Below are 27,914 nucleotides of genomic sequence, written 5' to 3'. Positions count from 1 at the left end.
GCAGACTTTACTTGTTTGAAAAGGACTGGTTACAAGACAGACTTTTTTAATTTATTTAATGGGAAGAAGACTTATTTAGTTTAATTGATCTATTTTTGTTCCCTGCCAAAATTCGATTTGCTGCAATTCCAAATTTCCAAAGTGAATGAAGGAAAGAAGTCGTTTAAATTATGATTTTGTTTAAATACTAGGCATAGACACAAAATCTACGGCACAAAATGGGCAGACTTTACTTGTTTGAAGAGGACTGGTTACAAGACAGACTTTTCTGATTTATTTAATGGGAAGAGGACTTATTTAGTTTATTTAATCTATTTTTGTTCCCTGGCAAAATTGGATTTGCTGAAATTGTATTTTGCCAAATCTCGATTTGAGACCTGATAGGAAGTATTAAACGCTTAGTTAAATCAATACAAGTTGGTAAGAAGAGCGAGTAATGTTGGTTGAACCGATGAATGAAGGTTGAAAGCAATTTAAATTATGACTTTGTATAAATACTAGATATTAACAGAACATCTACTGCGCAAAATGGGCAGAGTTTACTTGTTTGAGAAGGAGTGGCTTATTCAAAACTAAGATTTATGTAATCTGTTTGTTCCCAGGCAAAATTGGATGTGATGCAATTCCAAATTTCACCACATGATGGTGCCCAATTTTGACTTCATAGGACATATTAAACACTTAGCTTGTTATTATGTTCAAGGTAATCAGATTTGTTTATCATTCTAATGGCCTCTTCAAAACTATTCTGGATTACTACTTTGGATCTATTCTACATTACTTGGCAACAACATACTCTGTAACAGATTAGGCAGTATAATCACATATGTTAACTTGAGAGTGCCCACACTCAATCTACTTATCGTGATGTGTTAAATCAATTACTGTTAGACATTATTTGTCTGATAATCTACCAAATCTTTGAATTGAAGAATTTGTGATTTAATTAATAGCTTGTTCAGGGTAATCAGACTTGTATATAATTCTAATGGCCTTCTTTTGAAAACTATTCTGAATTACAACTTTGGATCTTATATTACTTTGCAACAATCTACTCGGTGACAGATTAGGCAGTATAATCACATATGTTAACTTCAGTGCCCACACTGTATTTATTTATGGTTATTTGTTAAATCAAGTACTGTTAGACATGAAATAGGAAGTGTTTAACATAAATGTTATGGCTACTCACCATTGTAGCTCGCTCCTGGTCAATGATATGAGCCTCTTCTTGCAGTGGAAAACTTGCAGCCAACAAACACCGTGGAACCTAAAGGAATGAAATTAAACATTAACATTTCGCCCGGACCAACATTCACACGTACAACGCAACGCGGCTACACTTCTGCTATTACAAACGTAAATCTCCTTAAACACAACGAGTGTTACTTACCGTGTACGCTCTAGGCAAAATTGGATGTGATGCAATTCCAAATCTATCTGAAACGGCAGTTAAAAGTAGAGTTACATCAAGTTTTCTTTTTTAATCAACACAATCATTTACAACCGTTGACCAGAAAGAATCGTCGAAATTCGACGTCCCCCACAAACGCCACGCTCACTCGCTTTTCAGGGCAACAAAAGTACTTCTTTTTAAAAACGATGAGTTGTACTTACCGTGTACGCTCTGGACGGTCCAGTTGCAAGCAGAAAATAAAAATATTTCTCTTGTTAGTCGTATGTTACCATCCGCTGTGTCTTTGTCAACATCGCCGCCATTTTCCTACTTCCTGCTGCGAGCCACGCCCATGGATTTAAATTTGGGCGGAAGCTCTTTCCATTGGCGTCGTTTTCGCGTATAGCAAATCCGATTGGTTGGGAAGGGGGCACGGTTATGCAGCCGAGGAGTCCTGTGATCGGTGGGATGTAAAGTAGGCGTCGACGTCACGTCCGCGTCACGTGACCACGACGTGGCAGACGTCAAATAGCAACCGCTGTTTTGTTTAGTAGACTTACAGTTGTTATGCATTGACATAATGGCGCACACACCAAATAGATTTAAATAAATTAAATAATTCTTCTGCCCACTCTCTTTTAAACAAGTTAACTCTCCCCGCGGATTTGACTTCCGGCGAAAGTTACGCCCATCGACGTCACGTATGTCACGTGACCACGACGTGGCAGATGTCATATAGCAACCGCTGTTTTGTTTAGTAGATTTACAGTTGTTATGCATTGGCATAATGGTGTGCACTCAAAATAGATTTAAATAAATTAAATATTTCTTCTGCCTACTCCCTTTTAAACAAGTTAACTCTGCCCACGTCCATTGACGTCTTGTCTGCGTCACGTGACCACGACGTAGCGACGTCATATAGTAACCGCTGTTTTGACCAGTAGACTTAGTTATTATGCGTTGACATAATGGCGCACTGGTTAGCATGGCCACCTCTTAAGCATGATGATGCGGGTTCGACGCCTGATCAATGTTAGCATGGAGTGAGCTGAAGTGCATGGCACTGAAGATTTGAATCTTTGAAATGCGCTGAGGTCTGACATATCAGGCAGAATGGTTTGCCATCACGTTCAACAAAAAATAGAAACTTTCCCACTCTGATTAAAACGTCCTGTGTTCATCTACGTATTTTCGTTTTGCTGTGCATCTTTTCCCTGCCATTTCGAGAGCCCAATTGACACTCATAGTTTAAAGAAATGTGTTTGCCCATCCTACTTTGTGGAATTTCACCACATGCGCTTTTGACCAAAATACCAAATTGAACTCAAGTGAAGCCAACACGCACAACCCCCCCCCCCCCCCCACACACACACACACACAAATGTTGATATGAACATAAAAGAGCCGCATGCGGTTCGGGAGTTGCGGCTTGGCCAAACCTGTACTATACAACTTTATTTGTATAAAATTTTCACAACAGCTGTCACACAAACAAAGCGGGAAAAACCGAAGACGTGCGTGTTCCGCCCACGCTGGATTTATTTGCACCTTTGAAAAGACACCGTATTGCCGCAGATGTGGCAAAGAGTACTTTTGGGCATCTGAGACGGAAGGATGTCCAAAGCATCACGTCACCTGCTCTGGTAGGCATGGTGGTGGGACGTTGAGGTCAACCGCTTTGGGGTTGGCTGACTCTTTGATCGCAGGATGCCACACACTTGAAGACAGAAGCAGAAAAGCAGAGCTAAATGCAAAATGTACTCACCGGTGACTCCAATTTTTTTCCCCCCTGAAGAAACAGCTGGACGGGTGGCCCCGGCTGGCCAGTGGGACTCTTGTTATTCTGACCCTTTTTAGTGCGCGTTTGGGGCAACAACCGTTTTTTGTGGCGCTCTCTTCTGGTTCAAAAGTGCCCTGCATGTGAATTTGCTTTTCCTGCCTTCTGATTGGATGAGCGCCGGTGTGACGCGGTGCCTCTGTCACCGTGGCGGGGGGTATACGTTGGCATCGGAGCGTCTGCCAACGTCTGAGACCGGCTGGCAGTGTATCGGAGGTGTCGAGTGCGGTGCCGCTGGAGCTCACTCACCAGCTGGTGTTAGGGCCACAGAATGAAGGCCAAGGAGAAGAATAGAAAGAGAAACAGAAACTTCTCCTCCAATTGTTTGATTTGTCTCTTCTGAGCTTCGATGAATTCTTTCAGCTCTTTGTTCCTCTAGGACGGACAAATGGAAAGTGGCATTCAAAAGCCAGTAAGCGTGCAAGTAAGTGCCGGGCTGGCTTTGGGCCCTTACCTGTTGCGCGCTGTGCAGCAGATCCATTCTCTCTTGGAGGATGCAAGCGTCGCGCTCCCTCAACTCGCACATCAGGGCTCGCTTCCATTGGTCCACGGCGCTCCTAAGCTCTTCTCTCTGATCCGCCGTCAGCACGTCATTCACGCCAGCGTGGCTGGCTTTTTCGCCGTCCGTGGCGGGGCAGTCCCGCTGCGGTAGCGCCTCGTACAACATGGCCTCCAGCTCCAGGATCCTCTGGGCCGCAATCCTCGTCCATCAGTGGTCCGGCGGGAGATTTGAGGGCGGCTTACCTTATGAGCCTGGTCCATGGAACACTTCCTGAAGTCCAACTCTTCATCCAGGTAGCCCTTCTGCTTGCAGAACATATCCTAGCACAGCTCAAGGTCAGAATTGTTGGGGCACATTGCCGGAGTTCCCCTTGGCTGATGTCGCGTGTCTGTCTACCTTCTCACTTTCAATGTCCAACATCTTCTGTTGAAGTGCTGACTTGGTCACTTTGATGTATTCTAACCACTGAGGAAAGGCTGCTGTCACATAAGCAGAATGCGAGAGCGTGCGTGGACGTGCGCGTTACCTTCTCGGCTAGGGTGAGAAGGGTCCTGGCGTGAATCACGACCACCTGCTCCTCGTTGGTGAGATTCTGCAAGAGCCCAAAGGCACAGCGTCAACAAGCTTCTTTCAGCGCAAAGCCTTCCAAAAGTCACATTTGAGCCGCCGAGTCTCGTGGAGTGCGAACATAAGGAGTTCGACATACACTTACGGCGTTATAGCCCAGGATGTCCAGCTTCTTCATCAGATCACTGATGACGATGTCCGGGGGAAAGGCGCAAGGAGCAATGTAAGGTGTTCTGGGACCTCGGGTTAAGGTTAGGGTTGCGAGGGACGCCTTACGTACGCTCACGCCCTCGGCCTCGCAGTAGATCTGCAAAGGGCTGAGGCCGTCTGGGAAACGGACTTGCAGAAACTTCAAGACGGGGGAGCGCCACTCCCTCTCCTGAAAGGCAGAGGCATGCATCCGTCCGTCCGTCCGTCCGTCCGTCACATCTCTGGCCTCAACACGCTTGTGCGAGTCTTCCCACCTCCAGCTCCAGGATGCGGAACTCAAGCAGTTCGTTTTGGTCTCGGATATCCTGGATGTGCTCTTTCAGACGCGCTTCTTCCGCCTCCATCCGCCTGACCTGAAAAGACAGTCAGACCTCATCTGCGGGGCTTCCCGACAGGTGTGACGCCAAGCGACTCCGCCCAGCGCCTTTCTTTCCGTCACCTTTTCGGCCAACTGCTGATTGCTCTGACGCAGCAGCTGCTTCTCCTCCACCCACTTGACATTCTAGAAGAGACAAACGCGTGGACAGCTTTTGAATGTTGTGTCATTTTCATCCACAAATTCTTTGGTTGACTGGAAAATGACATTTGCTTTTCTCCGCATTTTCCCAGCCACGTTCGGGGGGGGGGGGGTGGGGGGTTGGTCCAGTAATGCCAGACGGATGAGTGACTGAAGAATGTAGCTATTTTGTCTGAGAAAAAGGTGTGCTCATTGATGAGCTTACCTGTCCTTGTTGCTTCAGCGCTGACTCCAGATCTGCTACTCTGCTTTGATAGTGACCCATTTCTACCATCAGCTTTTCTCTGGTCTGAAAGGAGGAGGAGGGAGGCTCCTCCTCCTCCTTTCAGACCAGAGAACACCCGAGGCTGGGTGAGAACGGGGAGGCTGCGACCCGGCCGGGGGTTGCGGGAAGGGGCGCCACCTTGATCTCCTTCTCGGCGTCGTAGTCCCCTTTCGCTGGTCTGGGCTAGCAGAGCGTAGGCTCGTTGCAGCGCTTGATATTCTTGCGTCAGCTGGCGGTAGCGAAGCTCCGCCTCTTCATGCACACACCAATGCAACACAGCACTAGTACCAGAATCAGTCAGACCGGCGACAAAGCACCCGCGACGCAAAGACGAGTCCGATTCCAGGCTGAAGAGGAATGTTTGGTGCCAATACGCTGGCAGAAATGGCGGGCTACCTCTTCGGGTTCCGTGTCGGGGGTTCTGTCGGTGTGAAAAGACAAGGACGATCCGTCCGAGTCCACCAACACGTCTTCGTCGTAGCCGTAAAATGTTTCGATGACCTGCGGGCGCGGAAGCGAACATCTCTCTGAACAAACTGAAGCGACACCTCACGATGAATCGACGAGAGGAACGATAGCGAGAAAAAGGCCATTTCATCTTGCGCAACACCAAGCAGCCGCAAACAAGCAGACTCACCTTGCAGGACCTCACGCTTTGTTCCTCCTCAGAGATTCTCGACGTCGGTATCGTAGCAGCAAATCTCTCTCCTGTCGACACAAATAATCCGCCTTTGAGATTCTTTGGATGCAAAGGGAACGAACGGCTCCGGCGCAGAAACAAACGCGACTCACAATGACATTTCTGACATGAGCTCCTGTCTCCAGAGCCTGAAAAACACGTCACCGGCGATGATTGGAGGGACGCTCGTCTTTTCCAAAAGTGACAACTACAGGGTGTGTCAGGGTTTTCCAGATTATCTTTATCGTATCATTGTGTTGCTTTGACTTTGACTGCGACCTGTAATAAATAATATTATTTATCCCTTATTTATCCCTATCGCTTATCCCTTCCTACACAAAGTCGTAAAACACCCCTTGCTATGTTTTGACTAGAGGTCAAGGGCTTCCTCTATTCAATCCACTCTTACACCCACCCTGTTTCTCTTAATTAAAATGCTCGTGCAGGAGCCGAGAGTCAGACTTCATTCGTACAACGGATGGACTCTCCACCTGCAGGTGTCCAAAAGAACTTACTTGTCTCCCGTGTGGTTCTTGCAAAATAAGTTGGAGCGAGCGCAACTCTAACAGGGTGCATTTTGCCACTAGCTGCCTACGGACAATGACGTCGCGCTCGCGGCTCATGGTTGACGGGCTGAGCAGCCGGGCAAGTCCGTCGTTTTCAGCGCACAGCGAGTGGCAAAGGCGCTGACAAAACGGGAGCTTTGAGCTGCTGAAAACGGCAAAACAAGTCTAAAGCGTGTTCAAACGCGTGCGCACAATGCTCCTGCTTGAAAGGTCGGAATTTAAGGGGCCAATTTTTTGGATGGCGGCCGCCGGCCAAGCTTTGGACGGAAAAGGTTTCCTGGCGACAGCGAGCGAGCGCGGCGCTGCCGTACGTGCACCGAGTCGCCTGCCTGAAGACCTTGGACAAGTCGTCGATGATGTGCCGCTGCTCCACAACTTGAAGGAACTCCATTTCACCGTCCTGCTGGCCGCAACCGCGGTCCAGGTCATTGAGCGAACTAGGCCTTCTCTGTGGAACACAAATGCAGTGGACTCTGTTGGCACGCCGCCGTTGTCCGCGTCGACTTACCAAGCTTGCCATCTCCTCGTTCTCCTGGGTGACAAAGCGCACTTTGTTTTCAAGGCGACACAGCACCAGCGAGAGTTCTTCATTCTTCCTGCTCAGGCGTTTGTTTTTGTACAGGAGTGGCAGAAACTGGCTTTCTGTTTCTCTCAGTCGCTTTAGCTGCAAGCATGAAGTGCGGGATGTGAAAGACGCACAACACGCGGGCCAGAACGTATCCATTCCTTTTGCATCGGTTTGAACGGAATCGTGGCTTTGGCTCCCAATAAAAGACATCTACCAGGCAACCGACTCGCCGCGCCGCTCAACTAATAAGCAAGCGCAATGGGTGCCTCGCTGGATGGCGCGCATCAAACGTAGCGCAAACCTTCAAGCGTGCCGTCAATAAATTACCAGTTCATTGCGCTCTTCAGAAAGCAGGGCGTTTCGATCCTCCAGTTTCCTGATGACTGCGCTGAGCTCAGCGATTTTCAGATGAAACCGTCGCGTGTCCCGATCCTCCTGAGACTGAAAACGCCCCGCAACACACACACACAAGCACTCGTTCAAAGTTCAAAACTGTTTTTGTGCTACCTTCCTCCAGCAACGAACTAAGTCATGCGTACTGCAAGTGTGTGATGAGGTGGCTTACGCAATGAAGAGGATTGCTAGTAGCGGCGTTGACCCCACTTCCAGGGTAGTTTAGGCCCGCCCTTTGGGAATCCCTCAGGGCAGCGATCTGCTGCTCGGCAGCCTGAGTCTGCAGCTGAAGGCGGTGGACGTGGCCGGCCCCAGGGCTTCATCCAAAACACTAACCGCTCTGTCTTTCAGCTTGATCTCATCCGTCTGGATGTACAAACGGGGAGCGCTCAGGCAGGCGGGCAAACTCATTTGCCAGAATTGTGACAAAAACAAAGAGAGCAACCGGCCAATTTTTTTCTTGAATCGACTAGAACACCTTTGCTGTGACAAAAGCGAAGCGAGCAACCGGACATTTTCTTCTTGTGAAATAGAATAGAATAGAATGCCTTAGGTGTCATTGCACTGCAGGTATACAACGAAATTGGGAACATAGCCACGCACCGCGCATCTGATCAGTCCTACCAGTCGGCGGATCTCCCTCTCGCAGTCTCTCTTGGTTCGGCTCAGCTCCTCCCGATGCTGGTGATGAGCCGATCGGAGCTCGGCCGCTCGGGACTGCCAGGCCTGCTGGGCCGCTGCCAGGGCTTCTTCCGCGCTCCTGGTGGAGGCGACACCGCTCGGTCTCCCGACACCGCCGCGTCTCCTCCACCTCCGCCAGCAAAGCGCCCCCCCTCCTCACCTGAGCAGACATTGCGCCACACCGGGCCGTTGAGACCGCAACGGAGCGCCGCGACGCTTACTGGGGACAAGCTACACAATACGGTAGCGGCCGCATCGAAGCCCGACGTGGCGTGCGGATAGTCAGACACGGATAGAGCGGATCACCTTGTCCATGGAGCCGTCCCTCAGGCTGAGGACCAAGGCATTCAGTCGCTGGATCTCTCCATCTTTGATTTTGATCACTCTCATCAGCTCCATTTCATGCTGCCGCAGTAATGTCTCCCTGGTAATGGCTAACTCTTTCTGCTTCTCCTCATGGAGTTTGCTTTTGAGTTCCGTCATGGCGGCGGTGGCACGGTGGTGCTCCGCCCGCAGGTCCTGACTTCTCTCTCTCTCCAGACAGCTGACCTGACATGACTTAGACTTAGACAAACTTTATTGTCATCTTGTCTGCACATGGTGCATACAAAACGAAATTCCGTTGCATACGTCTTACAACAAAGTAGTGATATTGCAGTTGAATAGAAGTAACATATCCTATGAAAATATATATATATACATATATACTATATATGTATATATATATATATTAAAAATAAGTATAAAGTGCAGCAGTGATAATTATGCAATAGTGCAAGTAGGCAAAACAGTATTCAAGAGTGTGCAGAGGAATGCTAAACCATGTATTAAACTTCTATTTAAAGGGTTTATACAAGTTCAGTAAAGTTGGTAGTGCGAGATAGTGCAAGATAGAGGTCCGTAGTGTCATAAAGTACAGTTCTGTGAATGTGTGATGCAGAGTTCAGTTTAGAGCTCAACAGTTCTAGTGTTCAACAGTCTGATGACAGCAGGGAAAAAGCTGTTGCAGAACCTGGTGGACCTGCAGCGGATGCTGCAAACCTCTTCCCAGAGGGCAGCAGGGAGAACAGTCCATGGTGGGGGTGTGATGGGTCATTGATGATGTTACGGGCACGGGACATGCAGCGCTGAGATGAAATGTCCTGAATGGAGGGAAGAGGAGCCCCTATGATCCTCTCTGCTGTCCTCACCACTCTCCTCACGTTCTTCCAATCGGAGGCGGTGCAGCCTCCACACCACACAGAGAGACAGCTTGTCAGAATGCTCTCTATGGTGCTCCTGTAGAACGTCCTCATGATGGGTGGGGGCAGGTGGGCTCTCCTCATCCTCCGCAGGAAGTACAAGCGCTTCTGTGCCCTCTTGACCAGTGCCGTAGTGTTCATAGTCCAGGTGAGGTCTTCTGTGATGTGGACCCCCAGGAATTTGGTGGTGCTGACCACCTCCACAGCTGAGCTGTTGATGATCAGTGGAGCGTGGTGAGGCTGTTTTTTCCTGAAGTCGACGATGATCTCCTTCATCTTCTCCTCATTCAGGATCAGGCTGTTTTCTCTGCACCAGCCCACCAGCTGCTCCACCTCCTCTCTGTAGTCCAGGTCGTTGTTGTCTCTGATGAGCCCCACCACCGTTGTGTCGTCTGCTGACTTCACGATGTGATTGGTGGTGAACCTGAGGACGCAGTCGTGTGTCATCAGGGTGCACAGCAGGGGGCTCAGGACGCAGCCCTGAAGGGAGCCTGTGCTGAGGGTGATGACATCAGAGGTGTTCTGTCCGACCCGGACTGACTGAGGTCTGTTGGTGAGGAAGTCTAGCAGCCAGTTGCGAAGGGGGGTGTTGAAGCCCAGGTGTTCCAATTTTCCTACCAGATGCTGTGGGATGATGGTGTTAAACGCTGAGCTGAAGTCCAGGAACAGCCTCCGCACATGGGTGTTCTTCTCCTCCAGGTGAGCCAGGCTCAGGTGAAGAACGGAGGAGATGGCGTCCTGAGTGGAGCGGTTTTGCCGGTCGGCAAACTGGAACGGGTCAAATAATAGGGGGAGTCTGGAAACGATGTGACCTTTAAGCAGCCTTTCGAAGCACTTCATCATAACCGGAGTCAGTGCAACAGGCCGGTAATCATTAAATGAGGTGATTTGAGGTTTCTTCGGCACCGGAATGATGGAGGCAGTCTTAAAGCACGCCGGCACTGTGGCTTGGCCCAGCGAGGTGTTAAAAATGTCTGTGATGACCCCAGCCAGATGACTTGCACATTCCCTGAACACACGCCCAGGAATGTTGTCGGGGCCAGGGGCCTTACAGGGGTTGACTCTCCTCAGGGTCTTCAACACATCGGCGGAGTCAAGGCAGAGTACCTCCTCTTCCTGATGGGGGACAGTTTTAACTGCTGGAGTGCCGTTTAGTGCCTCGAACCTCCCAAAGAAGTTATTTAGACCATTTAGAAAGTCAGCATCAACTACACCCACCGGGGGGGGGGAGGGTGAGTTGTAGTCTGTAATCGCCCGTATGCCTTGCCACATACTCCTGATGTTTTTGACGTCGTGGAAACGATCCTGAAATTTTCGACTGCGGTCTCGCTTCGCTATCCTGATGGCACGGTTCAAGTTGGCTCTCGCTGTCCTCAGTGTCTCCTTGTCGCCAGACTTGAAGGCAGAGTTCCGCGCTCGTAGCGTTTGACGTACCTCCTCAGTCATCCAGGGTCGTTGGTTGCCCCGGGTGATGATATTCTTAGTGGTGCTGACGTCCTCGGTGCATTTGTTGATGTAGGCTGACACAGTCATGGCACACGCATGTCTAATCTACATCGGGAAAACTGGGAGGGAGGGAGGCAGGCAGGGAGGCAGGCAGGGAGGCAGGCAGGGAGGCAGGCAGTGTCTGTCTGTTGAGGTTTTCACCTTGTTCTTCTCCTGCTGAAGTTCTAACTGGACGTCCATCAGTTTGGTTCTCAGCTCGTCATTGGCGGCCTGAAGGGCGTCCGTTCGCTCCGCCTTGGCCCGCCCTGCCGGAGCTCGTTTGGACATCTCTTACTCGAGTCTCGCCCGGTCGTCAGTCAGAGATCACAACATTTGTACCTGGAGAGCACAAACGCAGCGCTGTTTTCCACTGGCTTCGAACTCAACTTCAATCGGTACCGTAACTTACAACATCATAAACATAGAACTAGCTTGACTTATTCATTGAATAAATGCATTTGGTTCTTCAAAACTGCATCACGCAACATAGCGTGACCGAGACGGCCGTTATCCACCTGCGTGAAGTTATTTGGTGAAATGAATGAGATGTTTAAGACACCATCGTTCTGTCTCTATGTAGATGAAGGTAAATAATCGATTGCTGAAGGTCCAAAGGTGTTGTGATAAACAAATAAACATATTAGTGATTAGTGACATATTTGTGATAAACATATTAGGCAGGATAATCACATATGTTAACGTGACTGCCCACACTGTATTTATTTATGGTTATTTGTTAAATCAAGTACTGTTAGACATGAAATAGGAAGTGTTTAACATAAATGGAAGACGAAAGGGGTACTCACCATTGTAGCTCCTGCTGGTCAATGATACGAGCCTTTTCTTGCAGTGGAAAACATACAGCCAACAAACACCGTGGAACCTAAAGGAATGAAATTAAACATTAACATTTAGCCTCAACCAACATTCACAGATACAACGCAACGCAAACTACACAAACGTAAATCTTTTTAAACACAATGAGTTGTACTTACCGTGTACGCTCTAGACGGTCCACTTGCAAGCGGAAAATAAAGATATTTCTGTTGATAATCGTCGTGTTTGTATCCGGTGTCTCGCTCAAGGCCATTGCGCCCACAGATTTGAATTTTGGCGAGAGTTCAGCCTATTGACGTCATTTCCGCGGTGTAATACCCGCATATCTGAAACGGCAAAGTTAAGAGTAGAGTTAAATAAAGTTTTTAGTCAACGCAATAATTTACAACCGTTGACCAGTCGAAATAATCGTCGAAATTTGGCGTCTGTGGCTGGAAGCAGACGCCGAGTTCGACATTCCTCCCAAACGCCACACTCCCTTGCTTTTCAGGGCTAAAAAAAAACAGTTGTAATTACCTTGTACGCTCTAGACGGTCAAGTTGCAAGCTGAAAACAAAAATATTTGCCTTGTTAGTCATCGTGTTACTAACAGCTGTGTCTTGTTTGCCAGAACTGCCGCTTTCCTACTTCCTGTTGCAAGCCACGCCCACGGATTATAATTTTGCCGTGAGTTCCGCCTATTGACGTCATGTCCGCGTCACATGACTGCGACGTAATATTATCTAAAACTGTTTGTGCGGTATTGTGTTGTTCTGTGCGGTATTGTGTTATTCTGTGCGGCGTCGTGTTGTTCTGTGCGGCGTCGTGTTGTTCAGTGCGACGTCGTGTTGTTCAGTGCGGCATGGTGTTGTTCAGTGCGGCATGGTGTTGTTCAGTGCGGCATAATGTTCAGTGCGGCATAATGTTGTTCAGTGCGGCATGGTGTTGTTCAGTGCGGGATGGTGTTGTTCAGTGCAGGATGGTGTTGTTCAGTGCGGCATGGTGTTCAGTGCGGGATGGTGTCTTTCAGTGCGGCATGGTGTCGTTCAGTGCGGCATGGTGTCTTTCAGTGCGGCATGGTGTCGTTCAGTGAGGCATGGTGTTGTTCAGTGCGGCATGGTGTTGTTTAGTGCGGCATGGTGTTGTTCAGTGCGGGATGGTGTTGTTCAGTGTGGCATGGTGTTCAGTGCGGCATGGTGTTGTTCAGTGCGGTATCGTGTTGTTCAGTGCGGTATCGTGTTTCTCAGTGCGGTATCGTGTTGTTCAGTGCAGTATCGTCGTGTTGTTCGTATTGTGTTTAACACTTAGCCTCTAACACTTAGCCTCTAACACTTAGCCTCTAGCATCTAGAAGGTAAATAAATAGGAAGGAAGGACTCACCGGTGACGTCTTCGCCCACGTCCAAGCGTTGTACTTTGTATTTTCATCCTTCTGACAGTGGAAAACATAGCCAACAAACACCGTGGAACCTAAACGAATGAAAGAAAACTATCATTTGGCCACAACCAACATTCACAGATACAACACAATGTGACGTGCGGGGTTGAGGTTAAAGGTTGAGTGAAGGGCCCTCGTTTTAAACTACTTTTTTGAAAAGGATTGGGAACAAGTAAGACGTATTTAATTTATTTAATGGGAAGTAGTAAGAGCTATTGAATTTAATCTATGTATTATATTCTATTGTATTGTATTCTGTTGTATTCTTTTGGATTGTATTCACACTAACCCCACTAAAACTTCAGCCCAACGAAACTCGCCTCTGGCGCCTAGCCTCTGGCACTTAGCCTCTAACACTTAGCCTTTAACACTTAGCCTTTAACACTTAGCCTTTAACACTTAGCCTAGAAGGTGAATAAATAGGGTTAAAGGTTGAGTGAAGGGACCTCGTTTTAAACTACTTTTTTGTAAAGGAGTGGGAACAAGTAAGACGTATTTAATTTATTTAATGGGAAGTAGTAAGACTTATTAAATTTATTTAATCTACTTTTCTTCCCAGGCAAAATTGGATGTGCTGCAATTCCAAATTTCCAAAGTGAATGAAGGAATGAAGTCCTTTAAATTATGATTTTGTATAAATACTAGGCATTAACACAAAATCGACGGCACAAAATGGGCAGACTTTACTTGTTTGAAAAGGACTGGTTACAAGACAGACTTTTTAAATTTATTTAATGGGAAGAAGACTTATTTAGTTTAATTGATCTATTTTTGTTCCCTGGCAAAATTCGATTTGCTGCAATTCCAAATTTCCAAAGTGAATGAAGGAAAGAAGTCGTTTAAATTATGATTTTGTTTAAATACTAGGCATAGACACAAAATCTACGGCACAAAATGGGCAGACTTTACTTGTTTGAAGAGGACTGGTTACAAGACAGACTTTTCTGATTTATTTAATGGGAAGAAGACTTATTTAGTTTATTTAATCTATTTTTGTTCCCTGGCAAAATTGGATTTGCTGAAATTGTATTTTGCCAAATCTTGCCTTGAGACCTGATAGGAAGTATTAAACGCTTAGTTAAATCAATACAAGTTGGTAATAAGAGCGAGTAATGTTGGTTGAACCGATGAATGAAGGTTGAAAGCAATTTAAATTATGACTTTGTATAAATACTAGATATTAACAGAACATCTACTGCGCGAAATGGGCAGAGTTTACTTGTTTGAGAAGGAGTGGCTTATTCAAAACTAAGATTTATTTAATCTGTTTGTTCCCAGGCAAAATTGGATGTGATGCAATTCCAAATTTCACCACATGATGGTGCCCAATTTTGACTTCATAGGACATATTAAACACTTAGCTTGTTATTATGTTCAAGGTAATCAGATTTGTTTATTATTCTAATGGCCTCTTCAAAACTATTCTGGATTACTACTTTGGATCTATTCTACATTACTTGGCAACAACATACTCTGTAACAGATTAGGCAGTATAATCATATCTGTTAACTTGAGAGTGCCCACACTCAATCTACTTATCGTGATGTTAAATCAATTACTGTTAGACATTATTTGTCTGATAATCTACCAAATCTTTGAATTGAAGAATTTGTGATTTAATTAATAGCTTGTTGTTATGTTAAGGGTAATCAGACTTGTATATAATTCTAATGGCCTTCTTTTGAAAACTATTCTGAATTACAACTTTGGATCTTATATTACTTTGCAACAATCTACTCCGTGACAGATTAGGCAGTATAATCACATATGTTAACTTCAGTGCCCACACTGTATTTATTTATGGTTATTTGTTAAATCAAGTACTGTTAGACATGAAATAGGAAGTGTTTAACATAAATGTTATGGCTACTCACCATTGTAGCTCGCTCCTGGTCAATGATACGAGCCTCTTCTTGCAGTGGAAAACTTGCAGCCAACAAACACCGTGGAACCTAAAGGAATGAAATTAAACATTAACATTTCGCCTCGACCAATTTTCACACGTACAACGCAACGCGGCTACACTTCTGCTATTACAAACGTAAATCTCCTTAAACACAATGAGTGTTACTTACCGTGTACGCTCTAGACGGTCCAGTTGCAAGCAGAAAATAAAGATATTTCTGTTGATAATCGTCGCTGCTCAGTGGCTCACGGCCATCGCGCCAACAGATTTGAATTTTGGCGGAGGTTCGGGCAATTACGTCATATCCACGGCACATGACTGCGACGTAATACCCGCTTATCTGAAACGGCAGTTAAAAGTAGAGTTACATCAAGTTTTCTTGGAACCTAAACGAATGAAAGAAAACTATCATTTGGCCACAACCAACATTCACAGATACAACACAACGTGCGGGGTTGGGGTTAAAGATTGAGTGAAGGGCCCTCGTTTTAAACTACTGTTTTGAAAAGGAGTGGGAACAAGTAAGACGTATTTAATTTATTTAATGGGAAGTAGTAAGACTTATTAAATTTATTTAATCTACTTTTCTTCCCAGGCAAAATTTGATGTGCTGCAGTTCCAAATTTCCAAAGTGAATGAAGGAATGAAGTCCTTTAAATTATGATTTTGTATAAATACTAGGCATTAACACAAAATCGACGGCACAAAATGGGCAGACTTTACTTGTTTGAAAAGGACTGGTTACAAGACAGACTTTTTTAATTTATTTAATGGGAAGAAGACTTATTTAGTTTAATTGATCTATTTTTGTTCCCTGCCAAAATTCGATTTGCTGCAATTCCAAATTTCCAAAGTGAATGAAGGAAAGAAGTCGTTTAAATTATGATTTTGTTTAAATACTAGGCATAGACACAAAATCTACGGCACAAAATGGGCAGACTTTACTTGTTTGAAGAGGACTGGTTACAAGACAGACTTTTCTGATTTATTTAATGGGAAGAGGACTTATTTAGTTTATTTAATCTATTTTTGTTCCCTGGCAAAATTGGATTTGCTGAAATTGTATTTTGCCAAATCTCGATTTGAGACCTGATAGGAAGTATTAAACGCTTAGTTAAATCAATACAAGTTGGTAATAAGAGCGAGTAATGTTGGTTGAACCGATGAATGAAGGTTGAAAGCAATTTAAATTATGACTTTGTATAAATACTAGATATTAACAGAACATCTACTGCGCAAAATGGGCAGAGTTTACTTGTTTGAGAAGGAGTGGCTTATTCAAAACTAAGATTTATGTAATCTGTTTGTTCCCATGCAAAATTGGATGTGATGCAATTCCAAATTTCACCACATGATGGTGCCCAATTTTGACTTCATAGGACATATTAAACACTTAGCTTGTTATTATGTTCAAGGTAATCAGATTTGTTTATCATTCTAATGGCCTCTTCAAAACTATTCTGGATTACTACTTTGGATCTATTCTACATTACTTGGCAACAACATACTCTGTAACAGATTAGGCAGTATAATCACATATGTTAACTTGAGAGTGCCCACACTCAATCTACTTATCGTGATGTGTTAAATCAATTACTGTTAGACATTATTTGTCTGATAATCTACCAAATCTTTGAATTGAAGAATTTGTGATTTAATTAATAGCTTGTTCAGGGTAATCAGACTTGTATATAATTCTAATGGCCTTCTTTTGAAAACTATTCTGAATTACAACTTTGGATCTTATATTACTTTGCAACAATCTACTCCGTGACAGATTAGGCAGTATAATCACATATGTTAACTTCAGTGCCCACACTGTATTTATTTATGGTTATTTGTTAAATCAAGTACTGTTAGACATGAAATAGGAAGTGTTTAACATAAATGTTATGGCTACTCACCATTGTAGCTCGCTCCTGGTCAATGATACAAGCCTCTTCTTGCAGTGGAAAACTTGCAGCCAACAAACACCGTGGAACCTAAAGGAATGAAATTAAACATTAACATTTCGCCTCGACCAATTTTCACACGTACAACGCAACGCGGCTACACTTCTGCTATTACAAACGTAAATCTCCTTAAACACAATGAGTGTTACTTACCGTGTACGCTCTAGACGGTCCAGTTGCAAGCAGAAAATAAAGATATTTCTGTTGATAATCGTCGCTGCTCAGTGGCTCACGGCCATCGCGCCAACAGATTTGAATTTTGGCGGAGGTTCGGGCAATTACGTCATATCCGCGGCATTTGACTGCGACGTAATACCCGCTTATCTGAAACGGCAGTTAAAAGTAGAGTTACATCAAGTTTTCTTGGAACCTAAACGAATGAAAGAAAACTATCATTTGGCCACAACCAACATTCACAGATACAACACAACGTGCGGGGTTGAGGTTAAAGATTGAGTGAAGGGCCCTCGTTTTAAACTACTGTTTTGAAAAGGAGTGGGAACAAGTAAGACGTATTTAATTTATTTAATGGGAAGTAGTAAGACTTATTAAATTTATTTAATCTACTTTTCTTCCCAGGCAAAATTTGATGTGCTGCAATTCCAAATTTCCAAAGTGAATGAAGGAATGAAGTCCTTTAAATTATGATTTTGTATAAATACTAGGCATTAACACAAAATCGACGGCACAAAATGGGCAGACTTTACTTGTTTGAAAAGGACTGGTTACAAGACAGACTTTTTTAATTTATTTAATGGGAAGAAGACTTATTTAGTTTAATTGATCTATTTTTGTTCCCTGCCAAAATTCGATTTGCTGCAATTCCAAATTTCCAAAGTGAATGAAGGAAAGAAGTCGTTTAAATTATGATTTTGTTTAAATACTAGGCATAGACACAAAATCTACGGCACAAAATGGGCAGACTTTACTTGTTTGAAGAGGACTGGTTACAAGACAGACTTTTCTGATTTATTTAATGGGAAGAGGACTTATTTAGTTTATTTAATCTATTTTTGTTCCCTGGCAAAATTGGATTTGCTGAAATTGTATTTTGCCAAATCTCGATTTGAGACCTGATAGGAAGTATTAAACGCTTAGTTAAATCAATACAAGTTGGTAATAAGAGCGAGTAATGTTGGTTGAACCGATGAATGAAGGTTGAAAGCAATTTAAATTATGACTTTGTATAAATACTAGATATTAACAGAACATCTACTGCGCAAAATGGGCAGAGTTTACTTGTTTGAGAAGGAGTGGCTTATTCAAAACTAAGATTTATGTAATCTGTTTGTTCCCAGGCAAAATTGGATGTGATGCAATTCCAAATTTCACCACATGATGGTGCCCAATTTTGACTTCATAGGACATATTAAACACTTAGCTTGTTATTATGTTCAAGGTAATCAGATTTGTTTATCATTCTAATGGCCTCTTCAAAACTATTCTGGATTACTACTTTGGATCTATTCTACATTACTTGGCAACAACATACTCTGTAACAGATTAGGCAGTATAATCACATATGTTAACTTGAGAGTGCCCACACTCAATCTACTTATCGTGATGTGTTAAATCAATTACTGTTAGACATTATTTGTCTGATAATCTACCAAATCTTTGAATTGAAGAATTTGTGATTTAATTAATAGCTTGTTCAGGGTAATCAGACTTGTATATAATTCTAATGGCCTTCTTTTGAAAACTATTCTGAATTACAACTTTGGATCTTATATTACTTTGCAACAATCTACTCGGTGACAGATTAGGCAGTATAATCACATATGTTAACTTCAGTGCCCACACTGTATTTATTTATGGTTATTTGTTAAATCAAGTACTGTTAGACATGAAATAGGAAGTGTTTAACATAAATGTTATGGCTACTCACCATTGTAGCTCGCTCCTGGTCAATGATATGAGCCTCTTCTTGCAGTGGAAAACTTGCAGCCAACAAACACCGTGGAACCTAAAGGAATGAAATTAAACATTAACATTTCGCCCGGACCAACATTCACACGTACAACGCAACGCGGCTACACTTCTGCTATTACAAACGTAAATCTCCTTAAACACAACGAGTGTTACTTACCGTGTACGCTCTAGGCAAAATTGGATGTGATGCAATTCCAAATCTATCTGAAACGGCAGTTAAAAGTAGAGTTACATCAAGTTTTCTTTTTTAATCAACACAATCATTTACAACCGTTGACCAGAAAGAATCGTCGAAATTCGACGTCCCCCACAAACGCCACGCTCACTCGCTTTTCAGGGCAACAAAAGTACTTCTTTTTAAAAACGATGAGTTGTACTTACCGTGTACGCTCTGGACGGTCCAGTTGCAAGCAGAAAATAAAAATATTTCTCTTGTTAGTCGTATGTTACCATCCGCTGTGTCTTTGTCAACATCGCCGCCATTTTCCTACTTCCTGCTGCGAGCCACGCCCACGGATTTAAATTTGGGCGGAAGCTCTTTCCATTGGCGTCGTTTTCGCGTATAGCAAATCCGATTGGTTGGGAAGGGGGCACGGTTATGCAGCCGAGGAGTCCTGTGATCGGTGGGATGTAAAGTAGGCGTCGACGTCACGTCCGCGTCACGTGACCACGACGTGGCAGACGTCAAATAGCAACCGCTGTTTTGTTTAGTAGACTTACAGTTGTTATGCATTGACATAATGGCGCACACACCAAATAGATTTAAATAAATTAAATAATTCTTCTGCCCACTCTCTTTTAAACAAGTTAACTCTCCCCGCGGATTTGAATTCCGGCGAAAGTTACGCCCATCGACGTCACGTATGTCACGTGACCACGACGTGGCAGATGTCATATAGCAACCGCTGTTTTGTTTAGTAGATTTACAGTTGTTATGCATTGGCATAATGGTGTGCACTCAAAATAGATTTAAATAAATTAAATATTTCTTCTGCCTACTCCCTTTTAAACAAGTTAACTCTGCCCACGTCCATTGACGTCTTGTCTGCGTCACGTGACCACGACGTAGCGACGTCATATAGTAACCGCTGTTTTGACCAGTAGACTTAGTTATTATGCGTTGACATAATGGCGCACTGGTTAGCATGGCCACCTCTTAAGCATGATGATGCGGGTTCGACGCCTGATCAATGTTAGCATGGAGTGAGCTGAAGTGCATGGCACTGAAGATTTGAATCTTTGAAATGCGCTGAGGTCTGACATATCAGGCAGAATGGTTTGCCATCACGTTCAACAAAAAATAGAAACTTTCCCACTCTGATTAAAACGTCCTGTGTTCATCTACGTATTTTCGTTTTGCTGTGCATCTTTTCCCTGCCATTTCGAGAGCCCAATTGACACTCATAGTTTAAAGAAATGTGTTTGCCCATCCTACTTTGTGGAATTTCACCACATGCGCTTTTGACCAAAATACCAAATTGAACTCAAGTGAAGCCAACACGCACAACCCCCCCCCCCCACACACACACACACACACAAATGTTGATATGAACATAAAAGAGCCGCATGCGGTTCGGGAGTTGCGGCTTGGCCAAACCTGTACTATACAACTTTATTTGTATAAAATTTTCACAACAGCTGTCACACAAACAAAGCGGGAAAAACCGAAGACGTGCGTGTTCCGCCCACGCTGGATTTATTTGCACCTTTGAAAAGACACCGTATTGCCGCAGATGTGGCAAAGAGTACTTTTGGGCATCTGAGACGGAAGGATGTCCAAAGCATCACGTCACCTGCTCTGGTAGGCATGGTGGTGGGACGTTGAGGTCAACCGCTTTGGGGTTGGCTGACTCTTTGATCGCAGGATGCCACACACTTGAAGACAGAAGCAGAAAAGCAGAGCTAAATGCAAAATGTACTCACCGGTGACTCCAATTTTTTTCCCCCCTGAAGAAACAGCTGGACGGGTGGCCCCGGCTGGCCAGTGGGACTCTTGTTATTCTGACCCTTTTTAGTGCGCGTTTGGGGCAACAACCGTTTTTTGTGGCGCTCTCTTCTGGTTCAAAAGTGCCCTGCATGTGAATTTGCTTTTCCTGCCTTCTGATTGGATGAGCGCCGGTGTGACGCGGTGCCTCTGTCACCGTGGCGGGGGGTATACGTTGGCATCGGAGCGTCTGCCAACGTCTGAGACCGGCTGGCAGTGTATCGGAGGTGTCGAGTGCGGTGCCGCTGGAGCTCACTCACCAGCTGGTGTTAGGGCCACAGAATGAAGGCCAAGGAGAAGAATAGAAAGAGAAACAGAAACTTCTCCTCCAATTGTTTGATTTGTCTCTTCTGAGCTTCGATGAATTCTTTCAGCTCTTTGTTCCTCTAGGACGGACAAATGGAAAGTGGCATTCAAAAGCCAGTAAGCGTGCAAGTAAGTGCCGGGCTGGCTTTGGGCCCTTACCTGTTGCGCGCTGTGCAGCAGATCCATTCTCTCTTGGAGGATGCAAGCGTCGCGCTCCCTCAACTCGCACATCAGGGCTCGTTTCCATTGGTCCACGGCGCTCCTAAGCTCTTCTCTCTGATCCGCCGTCAGCACGTCATTCACGCCAGCGTGGCTGGCTTTTTCGCCGTCCGTGGCGGGGCAGTCCCGCTGCGGTAGCGCCTCGTACAACATGGCCTCCAGCTCCAGGATCCTCTGGGCCGCAATCCTCGTCCATCAGTGGTCCGGCGGGAGATTTGAGGGCGGCTTACCTTATGAGCCTGGTCCATGGAACACTTCCTGAAGTCCAACTCTTCATCCAGGTAGCCCTTCTGCTTGCAGAACATATCCTAGCACAGCTCAAGGTCAGAATTGTTGGGGCACATTGCCGGAGTTCCCCTTGGCTGATGTCGCGTGTCTGTCTACCTTCTCACTTTCAATGTCCAACATCTTCTGTTGAAGTGCTGACTTGGTCACTTTGATGTATTCTAACCACTGAGGAAAGGCTGCTGTCACATAAGCAGAATGCGAGAGCGTGCGTGGACGTGCGCGTTACCTTCTCGGCTAGGGTGAGAAGGGTCCTGGCGTGAATCACGACCACCTGCTCCTCGTTGGTGAGATTCTGCAAGAGCCCAAAGGCACAGCGTCAACAAGCTTCTTTCAGCGCAAAGCCTTCCAAAAGTCACATTTGAGCCGCCGAGTCTCGTGGAGTGCGAACATAAGGAGTTCGACATACACTTACGGCGTTATAGCCCAGGATGTCCAGCTTCTTCATCAGATCACTGATGACGATGTCCGGGGGAAAGGCGCAAGGAGCAATGTAAGGTGTTCTGGGACCTCGGGTTAAGGTTAGGGTTGCGAGGGACGCCTTACGTACGCTCACGCCCTCGGCCTCGCAGTAGATCTGCAAAGGGCTGAGGCCGTCTGGGAAACGGACTTGCAGAAACTTCAAGACGGGGGAGCGCCACTCCCTCTCCTGAAAGGCAGAGGCATGCATCCGTCCGTCCGTCCGTCCGTCCGTCCGTCACATCTCTGGCCTCAACACGCTTGTGCGAGTCTTCCCACCTCCAGCTCCAGGATGCGGAACTCAAGCAGTTCGTTTTGGTCTCGGATATCCTGGATGTGCTCTTTCAGACGCGCTTCTTCCGCCTCCATCCGCCTGACCTGAAAAGACAGTCAGACCTCATCTGCGGGGCTTCCCGACAGGTGTGACGCCAAGCGACTCCGCCCAGCGCCTTTCTTTCCGTCACCTTTTCGGCCAACTGCTGATTGCTCTGACGCAGCAGCTGCTTCTCCTCCACCCACTTGACATTCTAGAAGAGACAAACGCGTGGACAGCTTTGGAATGTTGTGTCATTTTCATCCACAAATTCTTTGGTTGACTGGAAAATGACATTTACTTTTCTCCGCATTTTCCCAGCCACGTTCGGGGGGGGGGGGGGGGTTGGTCCAGTAATGCCAGACGGATGAGTGACTGAAGAATGTAGCTATTTTGTCTGAGAAAAAGGTGTGCTCATTGATGAGCTTACCTGTCCTTGTTGCTTCAGCGCTGACTCCAGATCTGCTACTCTGCTTTGATAGTGACCCATTTCTACCATCAGCTTTTCTCTGGTCTGAAAGGAGGAGGAGGGAGGCTCCTCCTCCTCCTTTCAGACCAGAGAACACCCGAGGCTGGGTGAGAACGGGGAGGCTGCGACCCGGCCGGGGGTTGCGGGAAGGGGCGCCACCTTGATCTCCTTCTCGGCGTCGTAGTCCCCTTTCGCTGGTCTGGGCTAGCAGAGCGTAGGCTCGTTGCAGCGCTTGATATTCTTGCGTCAGCTGGCGGTAGCGAAGCTCCGCCTCTTCATGCACACACCAATGCAACACAGCACTAGTACCAGAATCAGTCAGACCGGCGACAAAGCACCCGCGACGCAAAGACGAGTCCGATTCCAGGCTGAAGAGGAATGTTTGGTGCCAATACGCTGGCAGAAATGGCGGGCTACCTCTTCGGGTTCCGTGTCGGGGGTTCTGTCGGTGTGAAAAGACAAGGACGATCCGTCCGAGTCCACCAACACGTCTTCGTCGTAGCCGTAAAATGTTTCGATGACCTGCGGGCGCGGAAGCAAACATCTCTCTGAACAAACTGAAGCGACACCTCACGATGAATCGACGAGAGGAACGATAGCGAGAAAAAGGCCATTTCATCTTGCGCAACACCAAGCAGCCGCAAACAAACAGACTCACCTTGCAGGACCTCACGCTTTGTTCCTCCTCAGAGATTCTCGACGTCGGTATCGTAGCAGCAAATCTCTCTCCTGTCGACACAAATAATCCGCCTTTGAGATTCTTTGGATGCAAAGGGAACGAACGGCTCCGGCGCAGAAACAAACGCGACTCACAATGACATTTCTGACATGAGCTCCTGTCTCCAGAGCCTGAAAAACACGTCACCGGCGATGATTGGAGGGACGCTCGTCTTTTCCAAAAGTGACAACTACAGGGTGTGTCAGGGTTTTCCAGATTATCTTTATCGTATCATTGTGTTGCTTTGACTTTGACTGCGACCTGTAATAAATAATATTATTTATCCCTTATTTATCCCTATCGCTTATCCCTTCCTACACAAAGTCGTAAAACACCCCTTGCTATGTTTTGACTAGAGGTCAAGGGCTTCCTCTATTCAATCCACTCTTACACCCACCCTGTTTCTCTTAATTAAAATGCTCGTGCAGGAGCCGAGAGTCAGACTTCATTCGTACAACGGATGGACTCTCCACCTGCAGGTGTCCAAAAGAACTTACTTGTCTCCCGTGTGGTTCTTGCAAAATAAGTTGGAGCGAGCGCAACTCTAACAGGGTGCATTTTGCCACTAGCTGCCTACGGACAATGACGTCGCGCTCGCGGCTCATGGTTGACGGGCTGAGCAGCCGGGCAAGTCCGTCGTTTTCAGCGCACAGCGAGTGGCAAAGGCGCTGACAAAACGGGAGCTTTGAGCTGCTGAAAACGGCAAAACAAGTCTAAAGCGTGTTCAAACGCGTGCGCACAATGCTCCTGCTTGAAAGGTCGGAATTTAAGGGGCCAATTTTTTGGATGGCGGCCGCCGGCCAAGCTTTGGACGGAAAAGGTTTCCTGGCGACAGCGAGCGAGCGCGGCGCTGCCGTACGTGCACCGAGTCGCCTGCCTGAAGACCTTGGACAAGTCGTCGATGATGTGCCGCTGCTCCACAACTTGAAGGAACTCCATTTCACCGTCCTGCTGGCCGCAACCGCGGTCCAGGTCATTGAGCGAACTAGGCCTTCTCTGTGGAACACAAATGCAGTGGACTCTGTTGGCACGCCGCCGTTGTCCGCGTCGACTTACCAAGCTTGCCATCTCCTCGTTCTCCTGGGTGACAAAGCGCACTTTGTTTTCAAGGCGACACAGCACCAGCGAGAGTTCTTCATTCTTCCTGCTCAGGCGTTTGTTTTTGTACAGGAGTGGCAGAAACTGGCTTTCTGTTTCTCTCAGTCGCTTTAGCTGCAAGCATGAAGTGCGGGATGTGAAAGACGCACAACACGCGGGCCAGAACGTATCCATTCCTTTTGCATCGGTTTGAACGGAATCGTGGCTTTGGCTCCCAATAAAAGACATCTACCAGGCAACCGACTCGCCGCGCCGCTCAACTAATAAGCAAGCGCAATGGGTGCCTCGCTGGATGGCGCGCATCAAACGTAGCGCAAACCTTCAAGCGTGCCGTCAATAAATTACCAGTTCATTGCGCTCTTCAGAAAGCAGGGCGTTTCGATCCTCCAGTTTCCTGATGACTGCGCTGAGCTCAGCGATTTTCAGATGAAACCGTCGCGTGTCCCGATCCTCCTGAGACTGAAAACGCCCCGCAACACACACACACAAGCACTCGTTCAAAGTTCAAAACTGTTTTTGTGCTACCTTCCTCCAGCAACGAACTAAGTCATGCGTACTGCAAGTGTGTGATGAGGTGGCTTACGCAATGAAGAGGATTGCTAGTAGCGGCGTTGACCCCACTTCCAGGGTAGTTTAGGCCCGCCCTTTGGGAATCCCTCAGGGCAGCCATCTGCTGCTCGGCAGCCTGAGTCTGCAGCTGAAGGCGGTGGACGTGGCCGGCCCCAGGGCTTCATCCAAAACACTAACCGCTCTGTCTTTCAGCTTGATCTCATCCGTCTGGATGTACAAACGGGGAGCGCTCAGGCAGGCGGGCAAACTCATTTGCCAGAATTGTGACAAAAACAAAGAGAGCAACCGGCCAATTTTTTTCTGGAATCGACTAGAACACCTTTGCTGTGACAAAAGCGAAGCGAGCAACCGGACATTTTCTTCTTGTGAAATAGAATAGAATAGAATGCCTTAGGTGTCATTGCACTGCAGGTATACAACGAAATTGGGAACATAGCCACGCACCGCGCATCTGATCAGTCCTACCAGTCGGCGGATCTCCCTCTCGCAGTCTCTCTTGGTTCGGCTCAGCTCCTCCCGATGCTGGTGATGAGCCGATCGGAGCTCGGCCGCTCGGGACTGCCAGGCCTGCTGGGCCGCTGCCAGGGCTTCTTCCGCGCTCCTGGTGGAGGCGACACCGCTCGGTCTCCCGACACCGCCGCGTCTCCTCCACCTCCGCCAGCAAAGCGCCCCCCCTCCTCACCTGAGCAGACATTGCGCCACACCGGGCCGTTGAGACCGCAACGGAGCGCCGCGACGCTTACTGGGGACAAGCTACACAATACGGTAGCGGCCGCATCGAAGCCCGACGTGGCGTGCGGATAGTCAGACACGGATAGAGCGGATCACCTTGTCCATGGAGCCGTCCCTCAGGCTGAGGACCAAGGCATTCAGTCGCTGGATCTCTCCATCTTTGATTTTGATCACTCTCATCAGCTCCATTTCATGCTGCCGCAGTAATGTCTCCCTGGTAATGGCTAACTCTTTCTGCTTCTCCTCATGGAGTTTGCTTTTGAGTTCCGTCATGGCGGCGGTGGCACGGTGGTGCTCCGCCCGCAGGTCCTGACTTCTCTCTCTCTCCAGACAGCTGACCTGACATGACTTAGACTTAGACAAACTTTATTGTCATCTTGTCTGCACATGGTGCATACAAAACGAAATTCCGTTGCATACGTCTTACAACAAAGTAGTGATATTGCAGTTGAATAGAAGTAACATATCCTATGAAAATATATATATATACATATATACTATATATGTATATATATATATATTAAAAATAAGTATAAAGTGCAGCAGTGATAATTATGCAATAGTGCAAGTAGGCAAAACAGTATTCAAGAGTGTGCAGAGGAATGCTAAACCATGTATTAAACTTCTATTTAAAGGGTTTATACAAGTTCAGTAAAGTTGGTAGTGCGAGATAGTGCAAGATAGAGGTCCGTAGTGTCATAAAGTACAGTTCTGTGAATGTGTGATGCAGAGTTCAGTTTAGAGCTCAACAGTTCTAGTGTTCAACAGTCTGATGACAGCAGGGAAAAAGCTGTTGCAGAACCTGGTGGACCTGCAGCGGATGCTGCAAACCTCTTCCCAGAGGGCAGCAGGGAGAACAGTCCATGGTGGGGGTGTGATGGGTCATTGATGATGTTACGGGCACGGGACATGCAGCGCTGAGATGAAATGTCCTGAATGGAGGGAAGAGGAGCCCCTATGATCCTCTCTGCTGTCCTCACCACTCTCCTCACGTTCTTCCAATCGGAGGCGGTGCAGCCTCCACACCACACAGAGAGACAGCTTGTCAGAATGCTCTCTATGGTGCTCCTGTAGAACGTCCTCATGATGGGTGGGGGCAGGTGGGCTCTCCTCATCCTCCGCAGGAAGTACAAGCGCTTCTGTGCCCTCTTGACCAGTGCCGTAGTGTTCATAGTCCAGGTGAGGTCTTCTGTGATGTGGACCCCCAGGAATTTGGTGGTGCTGACCACCTCCACAGCTGAGCTGTTGATGATCAGTGGAGCGTGGTGAGGCTGTTTTTTCCTGAAGTCGACGATGATCTCCTTCATCTTCTCCTCATTCAGGATCAGGCTGTTTTCTCTGCACCAGCCCACCAGCTGCTCCACCTCCTCTCTGTAGTCCAGGTCGTTGTTGTCTCTGATGAGCCCCACCACCGTTGTGTCGTCTGCTGACTTCACGATGTGATTGGTGGTGAACCTGAGGACGCAGTCGTGTGTCATCAGGGTGCACAGCAGGGGGCTCAGGACGCAGCCCTGAAGGGAGCCTGTGCTGAGGGTGATGACATCAGAGGTGTTCTGTCCGACCCGGACTGACTGAGGTCTGTTGGTGAGGAAGTCTAGCAGCCAGTTGCGAAGGGGGGTGTTGAAGCCCAGGTGTTCCAATTTTCCTACCAGATGCTGTGGGATGATGGTGTTAAACGCTGAGCTGAAGTCCAGGAACAGCCTCCGCACATGGGTGTTCTTCTCCTCCAGGTGAGCCAGGCTCAGGTGAAGAACGGAGGAGATGGCGTCCTGAGTGGAGCGGTTTTGCCGGTCGGCAAACTGGAACGGGTC

At 46.8% G+C, this 27,914-nt stretch overlaps 2 long non-coding RNA genes across 2 annotated transcripts; both read right to left on the bottom strand.

Moving 5' to 3' along the window:
* Positions 1-2,810: 2,810 nt before the first annotated feature.
* On the bottom strand, positions 2,811-3,607 carry LOC148378265 (uncharacterized). The gene is made up of 2 exons (XR_015856042.1): positions 3,483-3,607; positions 2,811-3,113 (listed from the first exon to the last, which is right to left on the bottom strand). It is a non-coding gene; the product is annotated as an uncharacterized LOC148378265 (long non-coding RNA).
* A 16,915-nt stretch (positions 3,608-20,522) lies between these two features.
* Positions 20,523-21,319, bottom strand: LOC148378264 (uncharacterized). Its single transcript, XR_015856043.1, has 2 exons — positions 21,195-21,319; positions 20,523-20,825 (listed from the first exon to the last, which is right to left on the bottom strand). It is a non-coding gene; the product is annotated as an uncharacterized LOC148378264 (long non-coding RNA).
* Between the last annotated feature and the right edge of the window lie 6,595 nt (positions 21,320-27,914).

This window comes from Syngnathus floridae, unplaced genomic scaffold (genome assembly GCF_059516105.1).
Source record: "Syngnathus floridae isolate MCC-2025c unplaced genomic scaffold, RoL_Sflo_1.0 HiC_scaffold_55, whole genome shotgun sequence".
Lineage (NCBI taxonomy): Eukaryota > Metazoa > Chordata > Actinopteri > Syngnathiformes > Syngnathidae > Syngnathus > Syngnathus floridae.
The sequence above is the reverse complement of the archived record's forward strand: the minus strand, read 5'-3'. Positions and strand labels throughout refer to the sequence as shown.